Genomic DNA, 23,687 nt, shown 5'->3' with positions numbered 1-23,687 from the left:
TCACAACCTATAATTGATTAAACATCGTCAAAAAGTGTCGTTTCAACGTTGTATTTGTATTGTGGAATATTGATTGAAAAATGACCAAAATTCAATAATCAAATAATCGTCAGGACCCAACATTGATTAAACGTCGTCAAAATTCATGTTGTTTCAACGTTGTATTTGTGTTGTAGAATATTGGTTGGGAAATGACCAAAATTCAATGGTCAAATCAACGTCACAACCTGACAATAAATAAACGTCAAATTCAATGGTCAAAGGACGTTATAACCTAATATTGATTAAACGTTGTCAAAAAGCATGTTGTTTCAACGTTGTATTTGTGTTGTAGAATATTGGTTGGAAAACGACCAAAATTCAAAATTGAAATCAACGCCAGAACCCAACATTGATTAAAAGTTGTGCCGGCAACTCTGTCCTTCCAATAAGGGTTCGAAAAAATAAAACTAAAGTTTGCAGAGTAGCCTTGAGGATGAGGTTTTATGACGCACTAAATTCCTAATAAGCACTCCCGGGGATACTTCCAGATTCAAAATGTTAATTTATTTTCAAAAACAAAAAATATTCACCGTGTTTGACTTTCTATATAATACAAATAAACTTATTTTGTGGTAAACAAACAATATCACTCCTCACTCCTTCAGTATGACAAACAGACAAAGGCAGCGCCCAGCTGTGCTGTCCTCCTAATTAGGGGAGGAAGAAGTTGCCCACCAGGAGGAGCGTGAGCAGCTGAAAACATTCAATCAATCATAATTCATCTAAAACATCCAATAAATAATCAACATCTTCATTGGCGTTATTGAATTAGATTGCCAAAACAATAAAGAAATAAATAATATAAATAGGCTCCAACATACCTTGTCCAAAAGCATGTTGTTTCAACGTTGTATTTTTATTGTGGAATATTGGTTGGGAAACTATCAACATTTCAACGGTCAAATCAACATCAGAACCCGACATCGATCAAACGTCGCCAAAAAGCATGTCGTTTCAACATTGTATTTGCGTTGTAGAATTTTGGTTGGAAAACGACCAAAATTCAATATTCAAACAACGTCACAACCTAACATTGATTAAACGTCGCCAAAAAGCATGTTGTTTCAACATTGTACTTTTGTGGTGGATTATTGGTTGGGAAACGACCAAAATTCAATAATCAAATAATCGTCAGAACCCAACATTATTTAAACGTCGTCAAAAAGTATGTTGTTTCAACGTTGTATTTGCGTTGTACAATATTGGTTGGAAAACGACCAAAATTCAATATTGAAATCAACGCCAGAACCCAACATTGATTAAACGTTGTCAAAAATCATGTTTTTTCAACGTTGTATTTGTGTTGTGGAATATTGTTCGGAAACTATCAAAATTTCAACGGTCAAACCCACATCAGAACGCGACATCGATCAAACGTCGCCAAAAAGCATGTTGTTTCAACGCTGTATTTTTATTGTGGAATACTGGTTGGGAAACTATCAAAATTTCAACGGTCAAATCAACATAAGAACCCGACATTGATCAAACGTTGCCAAAAAGCATGTTGTTTCAACGTTGTATTTGCATTGTAGAATATTGGTTGGAAAACGACCAAAATTCAATATTGAAATCAACGTCAGAACCCAACATTGGTCAGAACCCAACATTGATCAAACGTTGTCAAAAAGCATGTTGTTTCAACGTTGCATTTGTGTTGTAGAATATTGGTTCAGTAAAACTATCAACATTTCAACTGTCAAATCCACATCAAAATGCGACATCGCTCAAACGTCGTCAACAAGCTTGTTGTTTCAACGTTGTATTTTTATTGTGGAATATTGGTTGGGAAACTATCAAAATTTCAACGGTCAAATCAACATCATAACCCGACATCGATCAAAAGTTGCCCAAAAAGCATGTTGTTTCAACGTATTTGCGTTGTAGAAATTTTGGTTGGAAAATGACCAAAATTCAATATTGAAATCAACGTCAGAACCCAACATTGATCAAACGTTGTCAAAAAGCATGTTGTTTCAACGTTGCATTTACGTTGTAGAACATTTGTTGGGAAACTATCAACATGTCAACGGTCAAATCCACATCAGAACGCGACATTGATCAAACGTCGCCAAAAAGCACGTTGTTTCAACATTACGTTTGCGTTTCCCCAACGTCAGGACCCAACGTTGTTTCAATGTCACTTAAGGGGTTGTTTTATATTCGGGTTATTTTTTTTTTTTTTAGTATTTTCCAGACTTTGTTCTCCAAAACACCCACCATATATATATATATATATATATATATATATATATATATATATATATATATATATATATATATATATATATATATATATATATATATATATATATACATATGGTTGATATCGCAGAGAGAGAGGGTGGGTGAGAAAAATGTCACATCTCCCTTGTTTTTACCCACGCTGCGTGACACGCCGACGCCGAGACGTCTTTGATGAATAAAACAGGCGCGGTTCAAGGTGGTGGCTGCCAGGCAGCTGCCGCCTTCCAGAGAAAGCGACTGGAGCTGTCACAGGATCACAATGTCTGCGCGCCCGCAGCCGCTCCGCTGCTCTCTCTCTCTCTCTCTCTCTCTCTCCGCCGCGTCCTCCCTTCCACGCACACTCGGACTCTTTGCGTCTCTGCCGCTCCGCGTTTCTGCAAACTTTCCCACTTTTTCAGCAGGGCTGAGATTATATTTTTTATTTTTTTGGCTGACATGTCCCGGTTTAAAGAGGATTTAAGGCGCTCCGAGACCAAGGTGAGGGGCGCTTTCTATTCATTCCTGACTCGGCTGGGTGTTGTTGAACTTTTTTTTTTTTTCATGCTTAACAAAGGCATAATCGACTCTATTGGGGAAAAATGCATATTTAATGATCAAATATGCATCCATCCATCCATTTTTCTACCGCTTGTCCTTTTCGGGAGTTATTTGCCATGGGCACATTTTTCTGTAGTGCGTAATCCTTTCCAAATGTGGCGTTTTTTTTTTTACGTGATCACGTGACTCGCACCTTTCCGTGGCGCGGTGGGTGTGGGGAGGAAGAGGAGGAGGAGGGGAGACCACCCGGTAGGTGCGCACGGCCGCGCGTCTCCGCGTTCTTGCGCCCCTGGCAGAGCGCGCGTCGTCGTCGTCATCCTCCCCACCTTTGGAGCTTGCGCCTCAAATGGGGACGCGCGCACCACGGACGCGGTGTGGATTGCTGCCGGTCCGTTTATAAAAACGCGAGGACGGCGCGTGTTTGTATGTTTTTTGGGAGGGTGTGTGGGTGGAATTTATTGCAAGTTTCTATACGTTTTCCCCACTCGGAAGGGGGGGCGGGGGTGACTATGATGGACAGTTTGGCGCGCGGGGAGGCTCCGGTGTGCGTGACGCGCGGTGCTGCATCAGCCTTGAGTTTCCCCCCCCGTGGCAGGACGGCTTCGATCCTCCGACTAAGCGCAATGGCGCGCGCCGCGAGTCCTCCGAGACCCACGCACTGCGCACTCATCACCACGCCGCTCGTGCAGGAGCGCGCCTTAAAACGCGCGAAGGTCCACCCGTGGTCGTTTTGAAACTTGTTGAGCCCGAGGAGGACCTTGGACCTCGGACCTTGGACCTTGGACTCCCGACACTTGTAAGTGCGTCCGGTTGCGCCGTCAACTTTTTGCCTTTTGCGCATGTGTGTAAAGTTTCTCCTTCCTATCCACCCATTCACCCGTTTTCCTACCGCTTGTCCCCCCTGAACCTGCTTTATTACGGCTCTTTACGTGTTTATTTCTTCAGATGCGCCCCCTTGTGGAGGCCAATTCCAGTTTTTATTCTGGTCCCCTATGGAACATAATTTGCATGGACATTCATTTATTAATAGTCATGAGTTAGTTTCATAGAAGCTACAACGGTGACGTATTTGATAAGTTTGAGGTGTGGATTGTGACCATGCAGAGGTTGAAGGTGGATGGATATTTTTTTATCGACTCATTTTTTCGTCCTTACGGAACAATTTTTGCTGTATTTTGGCCATTTTTGTTTTATGCTATTTTTTTTAAAATTTATTTCCAAGATTTTTCAACAGTGGATATTCGAAAATACCCCATAGCCAAACGGGATATTAAGTCCTCCATACCATATATATATATATATATATAGTGTGTATGTATGTGTACATATGTATGTAAATTTGTATATATATGTGTATATATGTAGTTTTTTACATAGATACACACATATATACATACATATGTCTACATATATAAATATATAAACGTATATGTCTCCATTTATATATATATACATACATATATACACACATATCTACATATACACGTACATATATAGATATAAATGTCTTCATATATACATACATATGGCTAAATATATACATATATACATACATATGGATATATGAATTCTAATGATTTCACGTCAGATATTCCATTTTTTGTGGTAAAATATTGCATATTTTGTTTGTTGTTTGTTAAAAAAACAAAGTTTTCTTTGGCAAAAATTGCATAATTTGGCTTATTTTTCAACACTTTTTAGACATATGTATGTATATTTGTATATATGTGTATATATATATATATTTGTGTATGTGTGTATATATACATATATATACACACAGTATATACATACATATGTATTATGTATATATATATATATATATATATATATATATATATATTTTTTTTTTTTTTTTTTCCTTTGGCAGCTTAGTCACAGATGACCATGCTAATTTACGCTCTTGTGTCAGACACTTATTTTGATTTGATGTTTGATTTTTTTTCATTAATTTTTTTTTATTTTGTAATGGTACTTCAATTATTATTAATACTTTATTTTAGATTTTTTATTTATTCTTATTTATTTATTTTTTTGAAAAAAAGTTTTGTCATCCCATTTTAGTCAATTATTTGTAACATCTTAATATTAAATACTTTATTAATCCCCAAGGGGAAATTTTAATTTTCAGCACTATATATATATATATATATATATATATATATATATATATATATATATATATATATATATATATATATTTTTTTTTTTTTTAAACACATGTATAAATTGTAAATTAAAAAAATTTAAAAAAACAAAGTTTTTTTTGACAAAAATTCATCTTTTTTTAAAAACACTTTTATGAGTGGGACCCTTTTACCGTGAACAAAAACACCCAATATTGTTTTTAACCATTTAAAAGCCTTTTTTTTTTTTTTTAATAAATACCATCCATTTTAGTATGTGATCTTATTTTACAAATTAAAAAGTGTGACTTTATCTGATCAAAAGAGTAAAGAAAAAAAGAAAAAGAAAATCAACTATTTTTGGGGGAGAAATTTAATCAAAAACCCTTCATATTAGTGGGAATGCTTATGTCCCGTTTTGCTCGAAACATCTCTATAATGGAATGCCATCCATCCATTTTCTACCGCTTATTCCCCTTTTCGGGTCGCGGGGGGCGCTCGCGCCTATCTCAGCTACAATCGGGTGGAAGGCGGGGTACACCCTGGACAAGTCGCCACCTCATCGCAGGGCCAACACAGATAGACAGACAACATTCACACTCACATTCACACACTAGGGCCAATTTAGTGTTGCCAATCAACCTATCCCCAGGTGCATGTCAATGTTTATTTAAAAATAATAAATATAAATCATAAAACAATATTGTCCGGTAACAAAAACTGTAAAAAAAAAAAAAAAATCACTGGGCGGTTTTTAGTTGTTTTACAATCATTGTTTATGTTTGCTGGTGTTGTATAATATTTTTCACAATACTTTAGAGAACCCCGATAATATTGTTTTACTTAAAAAAAAAAAACCTTTTTTGATAATAATACCCTTGGAAACAATATATATATATATATATATATATATATATATATATATATATATATATATATATATATATATATATATATAAATATATATATATATATATATATATATATATATATATATATATATGTATATGTATATGTGTATATGTATATATGTATATATATATATATATGTATATGTATATATATATATATATATATATATGTATATATGTATATGTGTATATATATATATATATATATGTATGTATGTATGTATGTATGTATGTATGTATGTATATATATGTATGTATATATGGGAATAAGCGATAGAAAAATGGATGGATGTATAAAAATAAGCGGTAGGAAATGGATGGATGGATGGGTGGGTAAAAATAACTTGAAAAAAATATATATGGGAGTATGCGGTAGAAAATTTATGGAAAAAAAAATATATATATGGGAATAAGCGGTAAAAAAATGGATGGATAAAAATAACTTGAAAAAATATGTATGGAATAAGCAGTAAAAAATGGATGTATGTATGGATGGATGGATATAAATAAGCGGTTAGAAATGGATGGATGGATGGATAACAAAAACTTGAAAAAATTAAAAATAGAAAATATGGGAGTATGCGGTAGAAAATGTATGGATAAAAATAACTTAAAAAAAAAAAATATATATATATATATATATATATATATATATATATGGGAAGAAGCGGTAGAAAATGGATGGATGGATGGATAAAAATAACTTGAAAAAAATATATATATGGGAAGAAGCAGTAAGAAATGGATGTATGGATGGATGGATAAAAATAACTTGGAAAAAAATATATGGGAATAAGCGGTAGGAAATGGATGAATGGATGGATAAAAAACACTTGAAAACAAAAAAAATATGGGAGTATGCGGTAGAAAATGGATGGATAAAAATAACTTAAACTATACATATATATATGGGAAGAAGCGGTAGGAAATGGATGGATGGATGGATAAAAATAACTTGGAAAAAAAATATATGGGAATAAGCAGTAGGAAATGGATGGATGGATGGATAAAAATAACCTGAAAAAAAATTTAAAAAATTTGGGCGTATGCGGTAGGAAATGGATGGATAAAAATAACTTAAACTATACATATATATATATATATGGGAAGAAGCGGTAGGAAATGGATGGATGGATGGATGGATAAAAATAACTTGAAAAAATAAATATCTGGGAGTATGGGAAATAGAAAAAAGTAGGGAAAATGGATGGATAAATATAACTTAAAAAAAACAACAATATATATATATATATATATATATATATATATATATATATATATATATATATACGGGAATAAGCGGTAGAAAATGGATGGATGGATGGATAAAAATAACTTTAAAAAATACATAAATAATAAAATATATTGGTAAAAAAGAGCTGAGATAACACAATCAAGTATTTAAAAAAGCACTGGTCATGTGACAGTTCCAATTGTACATAAATCAGGTTGTTTATTTCTTTTAAAAAGGCAGATACAAACATTAAGTGTCTCCTTTTGCACGTTTTCGTGTCTATTTCCGCACACGCCGCCTCAGCGAGCATCTTCTTGTGCAGCCGAGTATCCAGGCATGTCGCTGCGGTTGCACAGTCGTGTCTTTTAGGGGGGAAAAAAAAAAAAAAAGCGTCTTTAATAATGCATCGGGTGTTCCTGCGTCGCAAAGAGAGCGGGGCCTGGTGGCCACCCCCCATCCACACCCACCCACCCCCACCTTTCATGGCCTGGAGTTAACTGACGCCCGAGGGGGACCCTCCACTCAAACTTGGGGGCGAGCTCGGCCTGTCAAAAGTGCTGTTCCTGCAAAAAAAACAAAAAAAAACAGCAGTGCATGTGTCAGACCGGCACGCTCGGGGAAGGGTGGAGGATGACACGAAAAAAGGGAAAAAAAGAAAAATAACTGATAGAGTATTGTGGCAGATGGAGCTGGTGGAGGCAAGTGGAGCGCGGCTTGAGGAGTCACGCACTGATTGCCTTCAAAGGCCGGCTCAAACAAGCTCGGCGAGCAGCATCCTGTAACCAGGCTGCGGCGACAACAACAATTGAGGACTCAAACTACGAACCCCGTTTCCGTATGAGCTGGGAAATTGCGTTTGATGTAAACATAAACGGAATACAACACACATTCAGTTGAATGATCTACAAAGACAAGATATTTGATGTTCAAACTCATCAACTTTATTAGTTTTTATTTTGCAAATAATAATTAACTTCGAATTTCATGGCTGCAACACGTGCCAAAGTAGTTGGGAAAGGGCATGTTCACCACTGTGTTACATCACCTTTTCTCTTAACAACACTCAATAAACGTTTGGGAATTGAGGAAACTAATTGTTGAAGCTTTGAAAGTGGAATTCTTTCCCATTCTTGTTTTATGTAGAGCTTCAGTCGTTCAGAAGTCCGGGGTTTTGTTGTCGTATTTTACGCTTCATAATGCGCCGCACATTTTCCATGGGAGACAGGTCTGGACTCCAGGCGAGACAGGAAAGTAGCCGCACTCTTTTTTTTTTTACGAAGCCACGCTGTTGTAACATGCTGAATGTGGCATGCTGAAATAAGCAGGGGCGTCCATGAAAAAGACGGCGCTTAGATGGCATTATATGTCGTTCCAAAACCTGTATGTACCTTTCAGCATTAATGGTGCCTTCACAGATGTGTAAGTTACCCATGCCTTGGGCACTAATGCACCTCCATACCATCACAGATGCTTGCTTTTGAACTTTGCGTCGGTAAAAGTCTGGGAGGTTCGCTTCCCCTTTGGTCCGGATGACACGATGCCGATCATTTCCAAAAAACATTTGAAATGTGGACTCGTCAGACCACAGAACACTTTTCCACTTTGCATCAGTCCATCTTAGATGATCTCGGGCCCAGAGAAGCCGGCGGCGTTTCTGGATGTTGTTGATAAATGGCTTTCGCTTTGCATAGTAGAGCTTTAACTTGCACTTACAGATGTAGCGACAAACTGTATTTAGTGACAATGGTTTTCTGAAGTGTTCCTGAGCCCATGTGGTGATATCCTTTAGAGATTGATGTCGGTTTTTGATACAGTGCCGTCCGAGGGATCGAAGGTCACGGTCATTCAATGTTGGTTTCCGGCCATGCCGCTTACGTGGAGTGATTTCTCCAGATTCTCTGAACCTTTTGATGACATTAAGGACCGTAGATGTTGAAATCCCTAAATTTCTTGCAATTGCACTTTTAGAAACGTTGTTCTTAAACTGTTTGACTATTTCCTCACGCAGTTGTGGACAAAGGGGTGTACCTCGCCCCATCCTTTCTTGTGAAAGACTGAGCAATTTTTGGGAAGCTGTTTTTATACCCAATCACGGCACCCACCTGTTCCCAATTAGCCTGCACACCTGTGGGATGTTCCACATAAGTGTTTGATGAGCATTCCTCAACTTTATCAGTTTTTATTTCCACCTTTCCCATCTTCTTTGTCACGTGTTGCTGGCATTAAATTCTAAAGTTAATGATTATTTGCCAAAAATAACAATTTTTATCAGTTTGAACATCAAATATGTTGTCTTTGTAGCATATTCAACTAAATATGGGTTGAAAAGGATTCGCAAATCATTGTATTCCGTTTATATTTACATCTAACATAATTTCCCAACTCATATGGAAGCAGGGTTTGTATGTCAGTACGGGAGGAAGGGGGTAAGCTCAGTTCGGAGGGGGGGGAGAGACCTGGGCGGAAGGCACCTGGCTGCTTAGACAATGATGTAATGAAGGGGATAAACTGCAAAGACAAGATATTTCATGTTCCCACTGAGAAACATTATTTCTTTTGCAAATAATCATTAACTTAGAATTTAATGGAAGCAACACATTGCAAAAATTTTTTACCACTGCGTTACATTGCCTTTCCTTTTAACAACAACACTCAGTCAACATTTGGGAACTGAGGAGACACATTTTGAAGCTTTTCAGCTGGAATTTCCCATTCTTGCTTGATGTACTGCTAAAGTTGTTCAACAGTTCGATGTTGCCGTTTTGGTATTTTAGGCTTCATTATGCACCACAAATTTTCAACGGCAGACAGGTCAGCCATTGTAATATCTACTCACGGTAATACAAAAATTTTAATCTACGATTTGACTCCCTCGAATGGCCTTGACGCTGCAACAGTAGGCTGATCTGAAAACATCCCCCGAGGACACCTCAATAACAGACGCTTTTGACCTCCCTCCCTTCTTAAAGACACCTGGAGTTGTACTCTGGCTGGCATGCAGAACAACCCCATGCCTATAGACACTACATCAACTCATCCAAGACAATGGGCGTATTTATGTTTGTCTATTCTTGAACGGGTTCGTGCTGAAAACATAGTGTTGTTGTACTTGATGCAATGACAAAAATAACCTATCCTATCCTAATATACCGATTGATGAGAAGGTGACACCAAAATGCCTTTTCAGATCTGCAAAAAGAAGCCTGGAAAATGGCTGCGTTGCATCCGCTCCACCCATTTCCCTAGCGGCCGACATGATTAGAAGTTCATAAGCCATGCCACTTGTAGGCGTCGACGTTTTTAAGAAACGTGACCGCGTTCTTGGCATGTTGTGCAGGACCCCAGGCCTACGAACACTACATCAACTTATCCAAGACAATGGGCATTTATATGTTTGTCTAATCTTGAACGGGTTCGTGCTGAAAACATAGTTTTGTTGTACTTGTTGTAATTACAATAAATACCTATCCTATTATATCCTATCCTAATATACGATTGATGGGAACATGACACCAAAATGCCTTTTTAGTTCGGCAAAGAGAAGCCTGGAAAATGGCTGCGTTCCATCCACTCCACCCATTTCCCTAGTGGCCGACATGATTAGCAGTTCATAAGCCATGCCACTTGTAGGCGTCGACGTTTTTAAGAAACGTGACCGCGTTCTTGGCGTGTTTTGCAGGACCCCAGGCCTACTGACACTACATCAACACATCCAAGACAATGGGCATATATATGTTTGTCTAATCTTAAACGGGTTTGTGCTGAAAACATAGTTTCGTTGTACTTGTTGCAATTACAATAAATACCTATCCTATTTTATCCTATCCTAATGTACAGATTGATGGGAACATGACACCAAAATGCCTTTTTAGTTCGGCAAACAGAAGCCTGGAAAATGGCTGCATTGCATCCGCTCCACCCATTTCCCTAGCGGCCGACATGATTAGCAGCTCATAAGCCAGCCACTTGTAGGCGTCGACGTTTTTAAGAAACGTGACCGCGTTCTTGGCATGTTGTGCAGGACCCCAGGCCTACGAACACTACATCAACTTATCCAAGACAATGGGCATTTATATGTTTGTCTAATCTTGAACGGGTTCGTGCTGAAAACATAGTTTTGTTGTACTTGTTGTAATTACAATAAATACCTATCCTATTATATCCTATCCTAATATACGATTGATGGGAACATGACACCAAAATGCCTTTTTAGTTCGGCAAAGAGAAGCCTGGAAAATGGCTGCGTTCCATCCACTCCACCCATTTCCCTAGTGGCCGACATGATTAGCAGTTCATAAGCCATGCCACTTGTAGGCGTCGACGTTTTTAAGAAACGTGACCGCGTTCTTGGCGTGTTTTGCAGGACCCCAGGCCTACTGACACTACATCAACACATCCAAGACAATGGGCATATATATGTTTGTCTAATCTTAAACGGGTTTGTGCTGAAAACATAGTTTCGTTGTACTTGTTGCAATTACAATAAATACCTATCCTATTTTATCCTATCCTAATGTACAGATTGATGGGAACATGACACCAAAAGGCCTTTTTAGTTCGGCAAACAGAAGCCTGGAAAATGGCTGCATTGCATCCGCTCCACCCATTTCCCTAGCGGCCGACATGATTAGCAGCTCATAAGCCAGCCACTTGTAGGCGTCGACGTTTTTAAGAAACGTGACCGCGTTCTTGGCATGTTTTGCAGGACCCCAGGCCTATGGGCACTACATCAACACATCCAAGACAATGGGCATATATATGTTTGTCTAATCTTGAACGGGTTCGTGCTGAAAACATAGTTTCATTGTACTTGTTGCAATGACAATAAAAACCTATCCTATCCTATCCTAAAATTGCGCCGATGTTAACCAGTGGCCGATTGATGGGAACGTGACACCAAAACGCCTTTTCAGATCTGCAAAAAGAAGCCTGATAAATGTTGCATCCGTTTCACCCATGTGCCTAGCGGCCGACATGATTAAATCTTCGACATTTTTAAGAAACGTGACCGCGTTCTCGCCGTGTTTTGCAGGACCCCAGGCCTACGTACACTACATCAACACATCCAAGACAATGGGCATATATATGTTTGTCTAATCTTGAACTGGTTTGTGCTGAAAACATAGTTTCGTTGTACTTTTTATAACGAAAATAAAGACCTATCCTATCCTATCCTAAAATTGCTCCGATGTTAACTGGTGGACGATTGATGGGAACGTGACACCAAAACGCCTGTTCAGATCTGCAAAAAGAAGCCTGGAAAATGTTGCATCCGCTCCACCCATGTGCCTAGCGGCCCACATGATTAAAAGTTCATTAGTCAGCCACTTGTAGGCTTCGACATTTTTAAGAAACATGACCGCGTTCTCGGCGTGTTTTGCAGGCCTACGGACACTACATCAACACATCCAAGACAATACGGAAATATATGTTTATCTAATCTTGAACGGGTTTGTGCTGAAAACATAGTTTCGTTGTAGTTTTTATAATGAAAATAAAGACCTATCCTATCCTATCCTATCCTAAAATTGCTCCGATGTTAACTGGTGGACGATTGATGCGAACGTGACACCAAAACGCCTGTTCAGATTTGCAAAAAGAAGCCTGGAAAATGTGCCTAGCGGCCGATATGATTAAAAGTTCATAAGCCAGCCACTTGTAGGCGTCGACGTTTTTAAGAAACGTGACCGCGTTCTTGGCGTGTTTTGCAGGACCGTCTCCAGGAAAGCTTCCATGCTTTCCTCATCCATCTTTTATCTACCTCTGACTGTCTGCCCCTCCTGTCTTCATGCCCTTCCCTCTCTTGTGCTCTTGCTACTTCTTCTTCTTCTTTTTTTTCTTTTTCTTTTTTTTTGCAAAGCACTGGTGGGGAATATGAAACAGGACCAGGCAGGGGAGATGAAAGTAAAAAAAGAGGCAGGACAGAAAGCCGTGTCAGAAATTGCCCTTGAAAGTGCATAAAATGCGTGAAATTAAAAATAATTAAAAAAAAAAAAAAAAAAGGTAGTGAATGCATCCCTCGGTAATCATTTGGTATCGGCGTGGAGTCGACATGCTTCGAGAGTCCTGTCCGTGTATTACTAATGCCTTTTAATTGGAACCATTAGCACTTCTGAGGCCCGGCCACCCACCACTTCTGGCTGTTGGAGAATGGAGGGCATGTTGTCAATAAACACACTTTATTTGCATACAGAGGCAAAGCAGCAAATTCTAAGACTCCGTTACCATTAAAATATCTATTATATATCGAGAAAAAACCCCCTGAATATTAAAAAAAAATAGTGTATATACTGTGTAGTTAGCAGGCTCCCTCACCTCTCCCGTCCAAAGGCAAAACCTAGTAACTCACTTCTAGCTGATTTTGAGAAAACAAAAGGAAAACCAATCGATCTTGATGCTGTCTTACAAAGATCTACAAAGTCATCAAACGCGGAGATGTTTTCTTCAGCTTTCATTTTTCTTGCCGATTTGAGCCATGGATTGAATCTGCTCTCATGAACGTGTGCCCTTTCTCCAGATATTTTATCCCGATCTCGGGTGGGGCCACATTCCGCGTTTGCACATTGGGCAGCGTCCAGTTTTTATTTGGACCTCCACATTTTTTTGCCCAAAAGAGTTTGCAAGGGGAAGAATCTAGAACAATACATTTAATGAAGGTGCTTGCAACGTCCTGGGCCAATCTTCCAAATATCCCCTCGTGCCGTAATATCACATAATCGGCTTGACCGTCGGTCCCCGTTCCTGCAAATGTCTCATTAAAGACAATAAGGCGACTGACAAAGAAGCTCCGATTGGTCCCTTGAGATACTAGGTTTTTCCTGTTGTATCCACGCGGTTATGTGGTAGTTGCTAGGTACTGCCATGCGCGTAACTGCTTACTTACGGAACAAATTACAATATCGCATACACTAATGTATAAAGCATATCACCTAGGACCTCCAAAATTATTATCAGCTCAGTTTTGAACACAATTGAGTTACTGGGTTTTGCCTTTGGACGGGAGACCTGTCCCTGGTTGCCAATTAGGATGACGGCTTCACTTTTTGGTGCATTTTTCTGCTGCACTACTTTTTGTTATTTTACCTATACTTTTGTGTCTGAACCTACCATATATACATATATATATATATATATATATATATATATATATATATATATATAGTCTATATGTAGAGTACATATAAATGTGTGTATATATATTGTCTATATTTATATATGAATATGTGTATTTATATATATATATATATATATATGTATATTTTGTCTATATGTACAGTACATATGAATTTGTGTATATATATATTGTCTATATTTATATATGAATGTGTGTGTGTGTATATATATGTGTGTGTGTATATATATATATATATATATATATATATATATACATACATACATGTGTGTGTATATATGTGTATATATGTATGTATATATATATATATATATATATATATATGTGTATACACACATATGTATGTATATATATATATATATATTTATATACACACATATACATACATACATATATATACATATATGTGTATACACACATATGTATGTATATATATATATATGTATATATATATATATATATATATATACATACATATGTGTGTATACACATATATATATATATATATATATATATATATATATATATATATATATACATACATATGTGTGTATACACATATATGTATATATATATGTATGTATGTATATGTGTGTATATAAATATATATATATATATATGTACACAGATATTTTGCATTCCTTTATTTTCATGACTATTTACCTTGTAGATTGTCACTGAAGGCATCAACACTGTGTGTGGTGAAAGTGAAAACCATTTCAGGTGACCTCTTAAAGCTCGTGGAGAGAATACCAAGAGTGTGCAAAGCAGTAATCAGAGCAAAGGGTGGCTACTTTGAAGAAACTACAGTACGAAACAAGTATTTTTTTTGTTAAGTACATAATTCCACATGTGTTCATTCATCGTTTTCATTGATCATGTCTTCTGTTTTGTTTGATCGGCCGTTTTACTGCCCTGTTACAGGACACCCTTTGGAACTAATTAGGGTATGGAAATAAACATCTACAACATTTTTTCTTTTTGGTATCGGTGTGTATATCTGCGGCTTATAGTCCGCATATTTATTTATTGATACACTAAGCCTAACCTGGTTCTATCCAGAGGGTTCTAGGTGGATCTTTACTCCGCCCCTCAGCAAGGAAATAGTATGTCTCCTGATGGGAACGGCTCCGTACTTCCTCTGAATAATTGGCTGCTTCCTGACATGCTGACTTCTCACCCGTGCACGTTTTCTCACGTTTTACATTCCAGGGGTCTATCAAGACCCCTTGGCCCCTTTTCAAAAACACCTTGCACCTGGTGTACATTTGCACTTGAGTCCAACACCTGAGCCATATGTTAATTCTAATACCAAGGGTTGTACGGTATGCCGCTACTAGTATAGCATCGCGGTGCACATGAATCAAAAACAGTACTCTGTTTGAAAAGCACCGGTGGAGGGAATTATATTTATATAGCTCTTTTCTCTAGTGACTCAAAGCGCTGTACTTTGTGAAACCCAATATCCAAGTTTCATTTTTAAACCAGCAGTGACTAGGTTGGCAAAAGCGGGAATCGAACCTGGAACCCTCAAGTTGCTGGCACGGATGCTCTGCCAACCGAGCTATACCAGTTCCCCATTTTATTAAAATTTTTCTTATTAATATATTTTTTTTAACGGTCATGAAATTGCCGATTTAAAGAGCGGAGGAGCATGTTCGGCAGCGCACACACCGAAACACGGTATGTGGACAGAAAAGGGAGAGCGGACGCATTTTGGTTTAAAAACTAACAATTAAGGTGAAGTTATAACACACATCTACGTCTAAATCACTCATCCTGGCCTCCATGGCGGCAAATAACAGTAAGTTTCTTACAGGTAGTATTATCACTGGAGGACGAGGAATAACGAAACATGCTTCACTACACACCGTAGGAGGATACAATAGCACACCGGCGTCATAATGTAAACAAATGCCATGGGTGAAATTATTGTAATGATATCAAGTACTAGAGCCTATCTGGTCGATACTACTATGATTACATGGATATTTTTTATCTTCAGATTTTTTGGGGGAAATTCATATTTTGTTTGTAAACTCAGGAAATACGTAAGGACTTTATTTATGATTTTAAATATGACCCTGTAACTACTTGGTATCGGATCGATACCTACATTTGTGGTATCATTCAGAACTAATTTAAAGTATCCAAACAAGGGAAGAATAAGTGATTATTACATTTGAACAGAAGTGTAGATAGAACATGTTAAAAGTGAAATAAGCAGATATAAATGTGGAGGTTGCCCAATCACGACAAATCCTCTTGTAGGCCGGGTAGTCAGGTTTGACAATTGTTTTATTTGTGCACACAAACTACGACAACATATGCTGCGGCTTTACAGTTGTAGTTTTTCTCTCGGTTGTGTCTCTCTCTGGCTCCAACTCCAACCGTGTGTCTCGCCCCAGCTGCTGCTAATGAGGGCAACAGGTGATTAAATAGTCACTAACCCAGCTGGGTAATCCACTCACCTGCCGCTGGCTTTACACACCCGCAGGCCCGCAGACCACGTCCCCCTCCACAATGAACAAGTAGATTAATAACCAATTTTTACTGTTTGTCCCTCCATATTTTCGACAAAGTAATATAATAATAAATGACACAATATGCTACTGCATACGTCAGCAGACTAATTAGGAGCCTTTGTTTGTTTACTTACTACTAAAAGACAAGTTGTCTAGTACGTTCACTATTTTATTTAGGGACTAAATTACAATAATAAACATAGGTTTAATGTACCGTAATATATTTTTTAATAAAGTAAAGCCGATAATGCATTTTTTTGTGGTATTTGTGGTATTGTACCTAAATTTACACTAAACCTTAGACACTGGAAATTGCTGGGGGGAAAAAAAAATGCATTAAAAAAGTGTGTGTATAAAAAAAAATGTTTAAATATTAAAATAGGAATATATGTCTATAATCTTATGACCATTTTTATTACAGCGCCTTAGTTTAGTGTTAATTTCCGTTCTAATGCTCCTTTATTCGCCATCAACACTGATGTTCCTCACCTGCCTCTGATTACTGGCCAGGACACTCACCTGCGCCTGATCACTAATCAGAGGGCTGTTTACACCTGCCTCCCCGATCACTCAGCCTGGCAGTCTTGCTATCGACACAACACGGGTGTGGTCCTTCATGTAAGTTCGCTTTTTGCTACCACTCTTGTGCTATTTATTTAAAAATTTGCTTATCTTTCACACTCATAATGAGACAAGAACACACATTCTTTAGGATCATAAAAACGGTAAAAAAAAAGCTTGCAAAATGGAGCTTATTTACACATTCAAAACAATACATAATATGAACAATATTTACCGTATTTTGGTCATTTTAATCCATGCCGGAAAACAAACATGAAGGCGACTATTTTTGTACGATTTAGGATTTTTTTTAAAGCTGAATATACTGAGGATGAACTGCTGCTTTTAACACGAAGGAAGGGTTAGACGTCGGAGCAGAAGTATGCCGAGAGGCTGCGGTGAAAGCCAATCGAAGCTGCGAAATGCGGAGCTCAGGGCCGAGCTATTTCGACACAACTGCTTACCTTAATAAACCGGCAAAAAGGAGTTGGACCGAAGAGACGACTGTCCATCGAGTGAGTCGCACTTTAATATCGATCATGAAACATGAGTGTTAGAATGTTGTTTCAATGTTGTATTTGTGTTGTGGAATAGTAGTCGGGAAAATGACCAAAATTCAATGGTCAAATCAACGTCAGAACCCAACATTGATTCAACGTTGTCAAAGCATATTGCTTCAACGTCGTTTGTGTTGTAGAATATTGGTTGGGAAATGACCAAAATTTAAAGGTCAAATCAACGTCAGAACCCGACATTGATTAAACGTTGTCAAAAAGCATGTTGTTTCAACATTTTGTGTTGTGGAATATTAGTTGGGAAATGACCAAAATTCAATGGTCGAATCAACGTCAGAACCCAACATTGATTGAACGTTGTCAATGCAGCTGAGACCCCGAAAGGGACAAGCCGTAGGAGATGGATGGATGGAAAAGCATGTTGTTTCAACGTTATGTTTGTGTTGTGGAATAATGGTTGGGAAATGACCAAAATTCAATGGTCAAATCAACGTCAGAACCTGACATTGATTAAACGTTGTCAAGGAGAATGTTGTTTCAACGTTTTGTGTTGTGGAATATTGGTTGGGAAATTACCAAAATCCAATGTTCAAATATAAGAACCAAACATTGATTTAACGTTGTCAAAAAGCATGTTGTTTCAACGTTGTATTTGTGTTGTAGAATATTGGTTGGGAAATGACCAAAATTCATTGGTCAAATCAACGTCAGAACCCAACATTCCTTAAACGTCGTCAAAAAGGATGTATCAAAGTTATGCTCTTGTTGTAGAATATTGGTCGTTAAATGATCAACATTCAATTGTCATATCAACGTCAGAACCTGACATTGATTAAACGTTGTCAAAAATCATGTTGTTTCAACGTTTTAATTGTGTTGTGGAATATTGGTTGGGAAATGACCAAATCTTAATGGTCAACCATTAGAACCTAACGTTGATGTAACGTTGTCAAAAAGCATGTTGTTTCATCGTTTTAATTGTGTTGTAGAATATTGGTTGGGAATTCATCAAAATTCAATGGTCAACCTTTGGAGCCTAACATTGATTTAACGTTGTCAAAAAGCATGTTGTTTCAACGTTGTATTTGTGTTGTAGAATATTGGTTGGGAAATGACCAAAATTCAATGGTCAAACATTAAAACCTAACATTGATTTAACTTTGTCAAAAAGCATGTTGTTTCATCGTTTTGTGTTGTAGAATATTGGTTGGGAATTGATCAAAATTCAATGGTCAAACACTAGAACCTAACATTAATTTAACGTTGTCAAAAAGCATGTTGTTTCAACGTTTTATTTGTGTTGTAGAATATTGGTTGGGAAATGACCAAAATTCAACGGTCAACCATTAGAACCTAACATTGATTTAACGTTGTCAAAAAGCATGTTGTTTCAACGTTTTGTGTCATTCAATATTTTTTGGGAATATTCAAATTCAATGGTCAAACAGTAGAACCTATCATCGATTTTAACGTGGTCAAGAAGCATGTTGTTTCAACGTTGTATTTGTGTTGTAGAATATTGTTTGGGAATTGACCAAAATTCAACGGTCAAATCAACGTCAGAACCCAACATTGATTAAACGTAGTCAAAAAGCATGTTGTTTCAACGTTGTATTTGTGTTGTAGAATATTGGTTGGGAAATGACCAAAATTCAACGGTCAAACATTAAAACCTAACATTGATTTAACTTTGTCAAAAAGCATGTTGTTTCATCGTTTTAACTGTGTTGTAGAATATTGGTGGGGAATTGATCAAAATTCGATGGTCAAACACTAGAACCTAACATTAATTTAACGTTGTCAAAAAGCATGTTGTTTCAACGTTGTATTTGTGTTGTAGAATATTGGTTGGGAAATGGCCAAAATTCAATGGTCAACTATTAGAACCTAACATTGATTTAACGTTGTCAAAAAGCATGTTGTTTCAACGTTTTGTGTCATTCAATATTTTTGGGGAATATTCAAATTCAATGGTCAAACAGTAGAACCTATCATCGATTTTAACGTGGTCAAGAAGCATGTTGTTTCAACGTTGTATTTGTGTTGTAGAATATTGTTTGGGAATTGACCAAAATTCAACGGTCAAATCAACGTCAGAACCCAACATTGATTAAACGTAGTCAAAAAGCATGTTGTTTCAACGTTGTATTTGTGTTGTAGAATATTGGTTGGGAGATGACCACAATTCAATGGTCAAACATTAAAACCTAACATTGATTTAACTTTGTCAAAAAGCATGTTGTTTCATCGTTTTAACTGTGTTGTAGAATATTGGTTGGGAATTGATCAAAATTCGATGGTCAAACACTAGAACCTAACATTAATTTAACGTTGTCAAAAAGCATGTTGTTTCAACGTTGTATTTGTGTTGTAGAATATTGGTTGGGAAATGGCCAAAATTTAATGGTCAACCATTAGAACCTAACATTGATTTAACGTTGTCAAAAAGCATGTTGTTTCAACGTTTTGTGTTGTTAAATATATTGTTTGGGAAAATTCACTTTCAATGGTCATTAGAACCTATCATTGATTAAACGTGGTCAAAAAGCATGTTGTTTCAACGTTGTATTTGTGTTGTAGAATATTGGTTGGGAAATGACCAAATATCAATGGTTTAATCAATGTCAGAACCTAACATTGATGTAATGTTGTCAAAAAGCATGTTGTTTCAAGGTTTTGTGTTGTTGAATATTGGTTGGGAAAAGACCAAAATTCAACGGTCAAATCAACGACAGAACCCAACATTGATTAAACGTCGTCAAAAAGCATGTTGTTTCATCGTTTTAATTGTGTTGTTGAATATTGGTTGGGAATTGATCAAAATTTAATGGTCCTACATTAGAACCTAACATTGATATAACGTTGTCAAAAAGCATGTTGTTTTAACGATTTGTATTTGTGTTGTAGAATATTGGTTGGGAATTGACCAAACATCAATGGTTTAATCAATGTCAGAACCCAACATTGATTAAACGTTGTCAAAAAGCATTTTGTTTTATGGTTTTAATTGTGTTGTAGAATATTGGTTGGGAAATGACCAAAATTCAATGGTCAACCATTAGAACCTAACATTGATTTAACGTTGTCAAAAAGCATGTTGTTTCATCGTTTTGTGTTGTAGAATATTGGTTGGGAATTGATCAAAATTCAATGGTCAAACACTAGAACCTAACATTAATTTAACGTTGTCAAAAAGCATGTTGTTTCAACGTTGTATTTGTGTTGTAGAATATTGGTTGGGAAATGACCAAAATTCAATGGTCAACCATTAGAACCTAACATTGATTTAACGTTGTCAAAAAGCATGTTGTTTCAACGTTTTGTGTCATTCAATATTTTTTGGGAATATTCAAATTCAATGGTCAAACAGTAGAACCTATCATCGATTTTAACGTGGTCAAGAAGCATGTTGTTTCAACGTTGTATTTGTGTTGTAGAATATTGTTTGGGAATTGACCAAAATTCAACGGTCAAATCAACGTCAGAACCCAACATTGATTAAACGTAGTCAAAAAGCATGTTGTTTCAACGTTGTATTTGTGTTGTAGAATATTGGTTGGGAAATGACCAAAATTCAACGGTCAAACATTAAAACCTAACATTGATTTAACTTTGTCAAAAAGCATGTTGTTTCATCGTTTTAACTGTGTTGTAGAATATTGGTGGGGAATTGATCAAAATTCGATGGTCAAACACTAGAACCTAACATTAATTTAACGTTGTCAAAAAGCATGTTGTTTCAACGTTGTATTTGTGTTGTAGAATATTGGTTGGGAAATGGCCAAAATTCAATGGTCAACTATTAGAACCTAACATTGATTTAACGTTGTCAAAAAGCATGTTGTTTCAACGTTTTGTGTCATTCAATATTTTTGGGGAATATTCAAATTCAATGGTCAAACAGTAGAACCTATCATCGATTTTAACGTGGTCAAGAAGCATGTTGTTTCAACGTTGTATTTGTGTTGTAGAATATTGTTTGGGAATTGACCAAAATTCAACGGTCAAATCAACGTCAGAACCCAACATTGATTAAACGTAGTCAAAAAGCATGTTGTTTCAACGTTGTATTTGTGTTGTAGAATATTGGTTGGGAGATGACCACAATTCAATGGTCAAACATTAAAACCTAACATTGATTTAACTTTGTCAAAAAGCATGTTGTTTCATCGTTTTAACTGTGTTGTAGAATATTGGTTGGGAATTGATCAAAATTCGATGGTCAAACACTAGAACCTAACATTAATTTAACGTTGTCAAAAAGCATGTTGTTTCAACGTTGTATTTGTGTTGTAGAATATTGGTTGGGAAATGGCCAAAATTTAATGGTCAACCATTAGAACCTAACATTGATTTAACGTTGTCAAAAAGCATGTTGTTTCAACGTTTTGTGTTGTTAAATATATTGTTTGGGAAAATTCACTTTCAATGGTCATTAGAACCTATCATTGATTAAACGTGGTCAAAAAGCATGTTGTTTCAACGTTGTATTTGTGTTGTAGAATATTGGTTGGGAAATGACCAAATATCAATGGTTTAATCAATGTCAGAACCTAACATTGATGTAATGTTGTCAAAAAGCATGTTGTTTCAAGGTTTTGTGTTGTTGAATATTGGTTGGGAAAAGACCAAAATTCAACGGTCAAATCAACGACAGAACCCAACATTGATTAAACGTCGTCAAAAAGCATGTTGTTTCATCGTTTTAATTGTGTTGTTGAATATTGGTTGGGAATTGATCAAAATTTAATGGTCCTACATTAGAACCTAACATTGATATAACGTTGTCAAAAAGCATGTTGTTTTAACGATTTGTATTTGTGTTGTAGAATATTGGTTGGGAATTGACCAAACATCAATGGTTTAATCAATGTCAGAACCCAACATTGATTAAACGTTGTCAAAAAGCATTTTGTTTTATGGTTTTAATTGTGTTGTAGAATATTGGTTGGGAAATGACCAAAATTCAATGGTCAACCATTAGAACCTAACATTGATTTAACGTTGTCAAAAAGCATGTTGTTTCATCGTTTTGTGTTGTAGAATATTGGTTGGGAATTGATCAAAATTCAATGGTCAAACACTAGAACCTAACATTAATTTAACGTTGTCAAAAAGCATGTTGTTTCAACGTTGTATTTGTGTTGTAGAATATTGGTTGGGAAATGACCAAAATTCAATGGTCAACCATTAGAACCTAACATTGATTTAACGTTGTCAAAAAGCATGTTGTTTCAACGTTTTGTGTCATTCAATATTTTTTGGGAATATTCAAATTCAATGGTCAAACAGTAGAACCTATCATCGATTTTAACGTGGTCAAGAAGCATGTTGTTTCAACGTTGTATTTGTGTTGTAGAATATTGTTTGGGAATTGACCAAAATTCAACGGTCAAATCAACGTCAGAACCCAACATTGATTAAACGTAGTCAAAAAGCATGTTGTTTCAACGTTGTATTTGTGTTGTAGAATATTGGTTGGGAAATGACCAAAATTCAACGGTCAAACATTAAAACCTAACATTGATTTAACTTTGTCAAAAAGCATGTTGTTTCATCGTTTTAACTGTGTTGTAGAATATTGGTTGGGAATTGATCAAAATTCGATGGTCAAACACTAGAACCTAACATTAATTTAACGTTGTCAAAAAGCATGTTGTTTCAACGTTGTATTTGTGTTGTAGAATATTGGTTGGGAAATGACCAAAATTCAACGGTCAAACATTAAAACCTAACATTGATTTAACTTTGTCAAAAAGCATGTTGTTTCATCGTTTTAACTGTGTTGTAGAATATTGGTTGGGAATTGATCAAAATTCGATGGTCAAACACTAGAACCTAACATTAATTTAACGTTGTC

General features: G+C 36.5%; 1 protein-coding gene across 13 annotated transcripts in view; it reads left to right on the top strand.

Moving 5' to 3' along the window:
- The first annotated feature begins 2,535 nt into the window (after nucleotides 1–2,535).
- ntng1a (netrin g1a) overlaps nucleotides 2,536–23,687 on the top strand; it is a 286,683-nt gene continuing 265,531 nt past the window's right edge. For 12 of the 13 annotated variants that reach the window (XM_061922323.1, XM_061922322.1, XM_061922317.1 and 9 more), the window contains exon 1: nucleotides 3,205–3,619. The gene's annotated coding sequence lies outside the window, so the exon portion shown is untranslated. Of the gene's footprint in view, nucleotides 2,764–3,204; nucleotides 3,620–23,687 lie in introns of those variants that run through there. The other variant, XM_061922312.1, reaches the window with a different exon arrangement.

Source organism: Nerophis ophidion, linkage group LG15 (genome assembly GCF_033978795.1).
Source record: "Nerophis ophidion isolate RoL-2023_Sa linkage group LG15, RoL_Noph_v1.0, whole genome shotgun sequence".
Lineage (NCBI taxonomy): Eukaryota > Metazoa > Chordata > Actinopteri > Syngnathiformes > Syngnathidae > Nerophis > Nerophis ophidion.
Note: the sequence above shows the minus strand (reverse complement) of the source record. Positions and strands in the feature narration are given on the sequence as shown.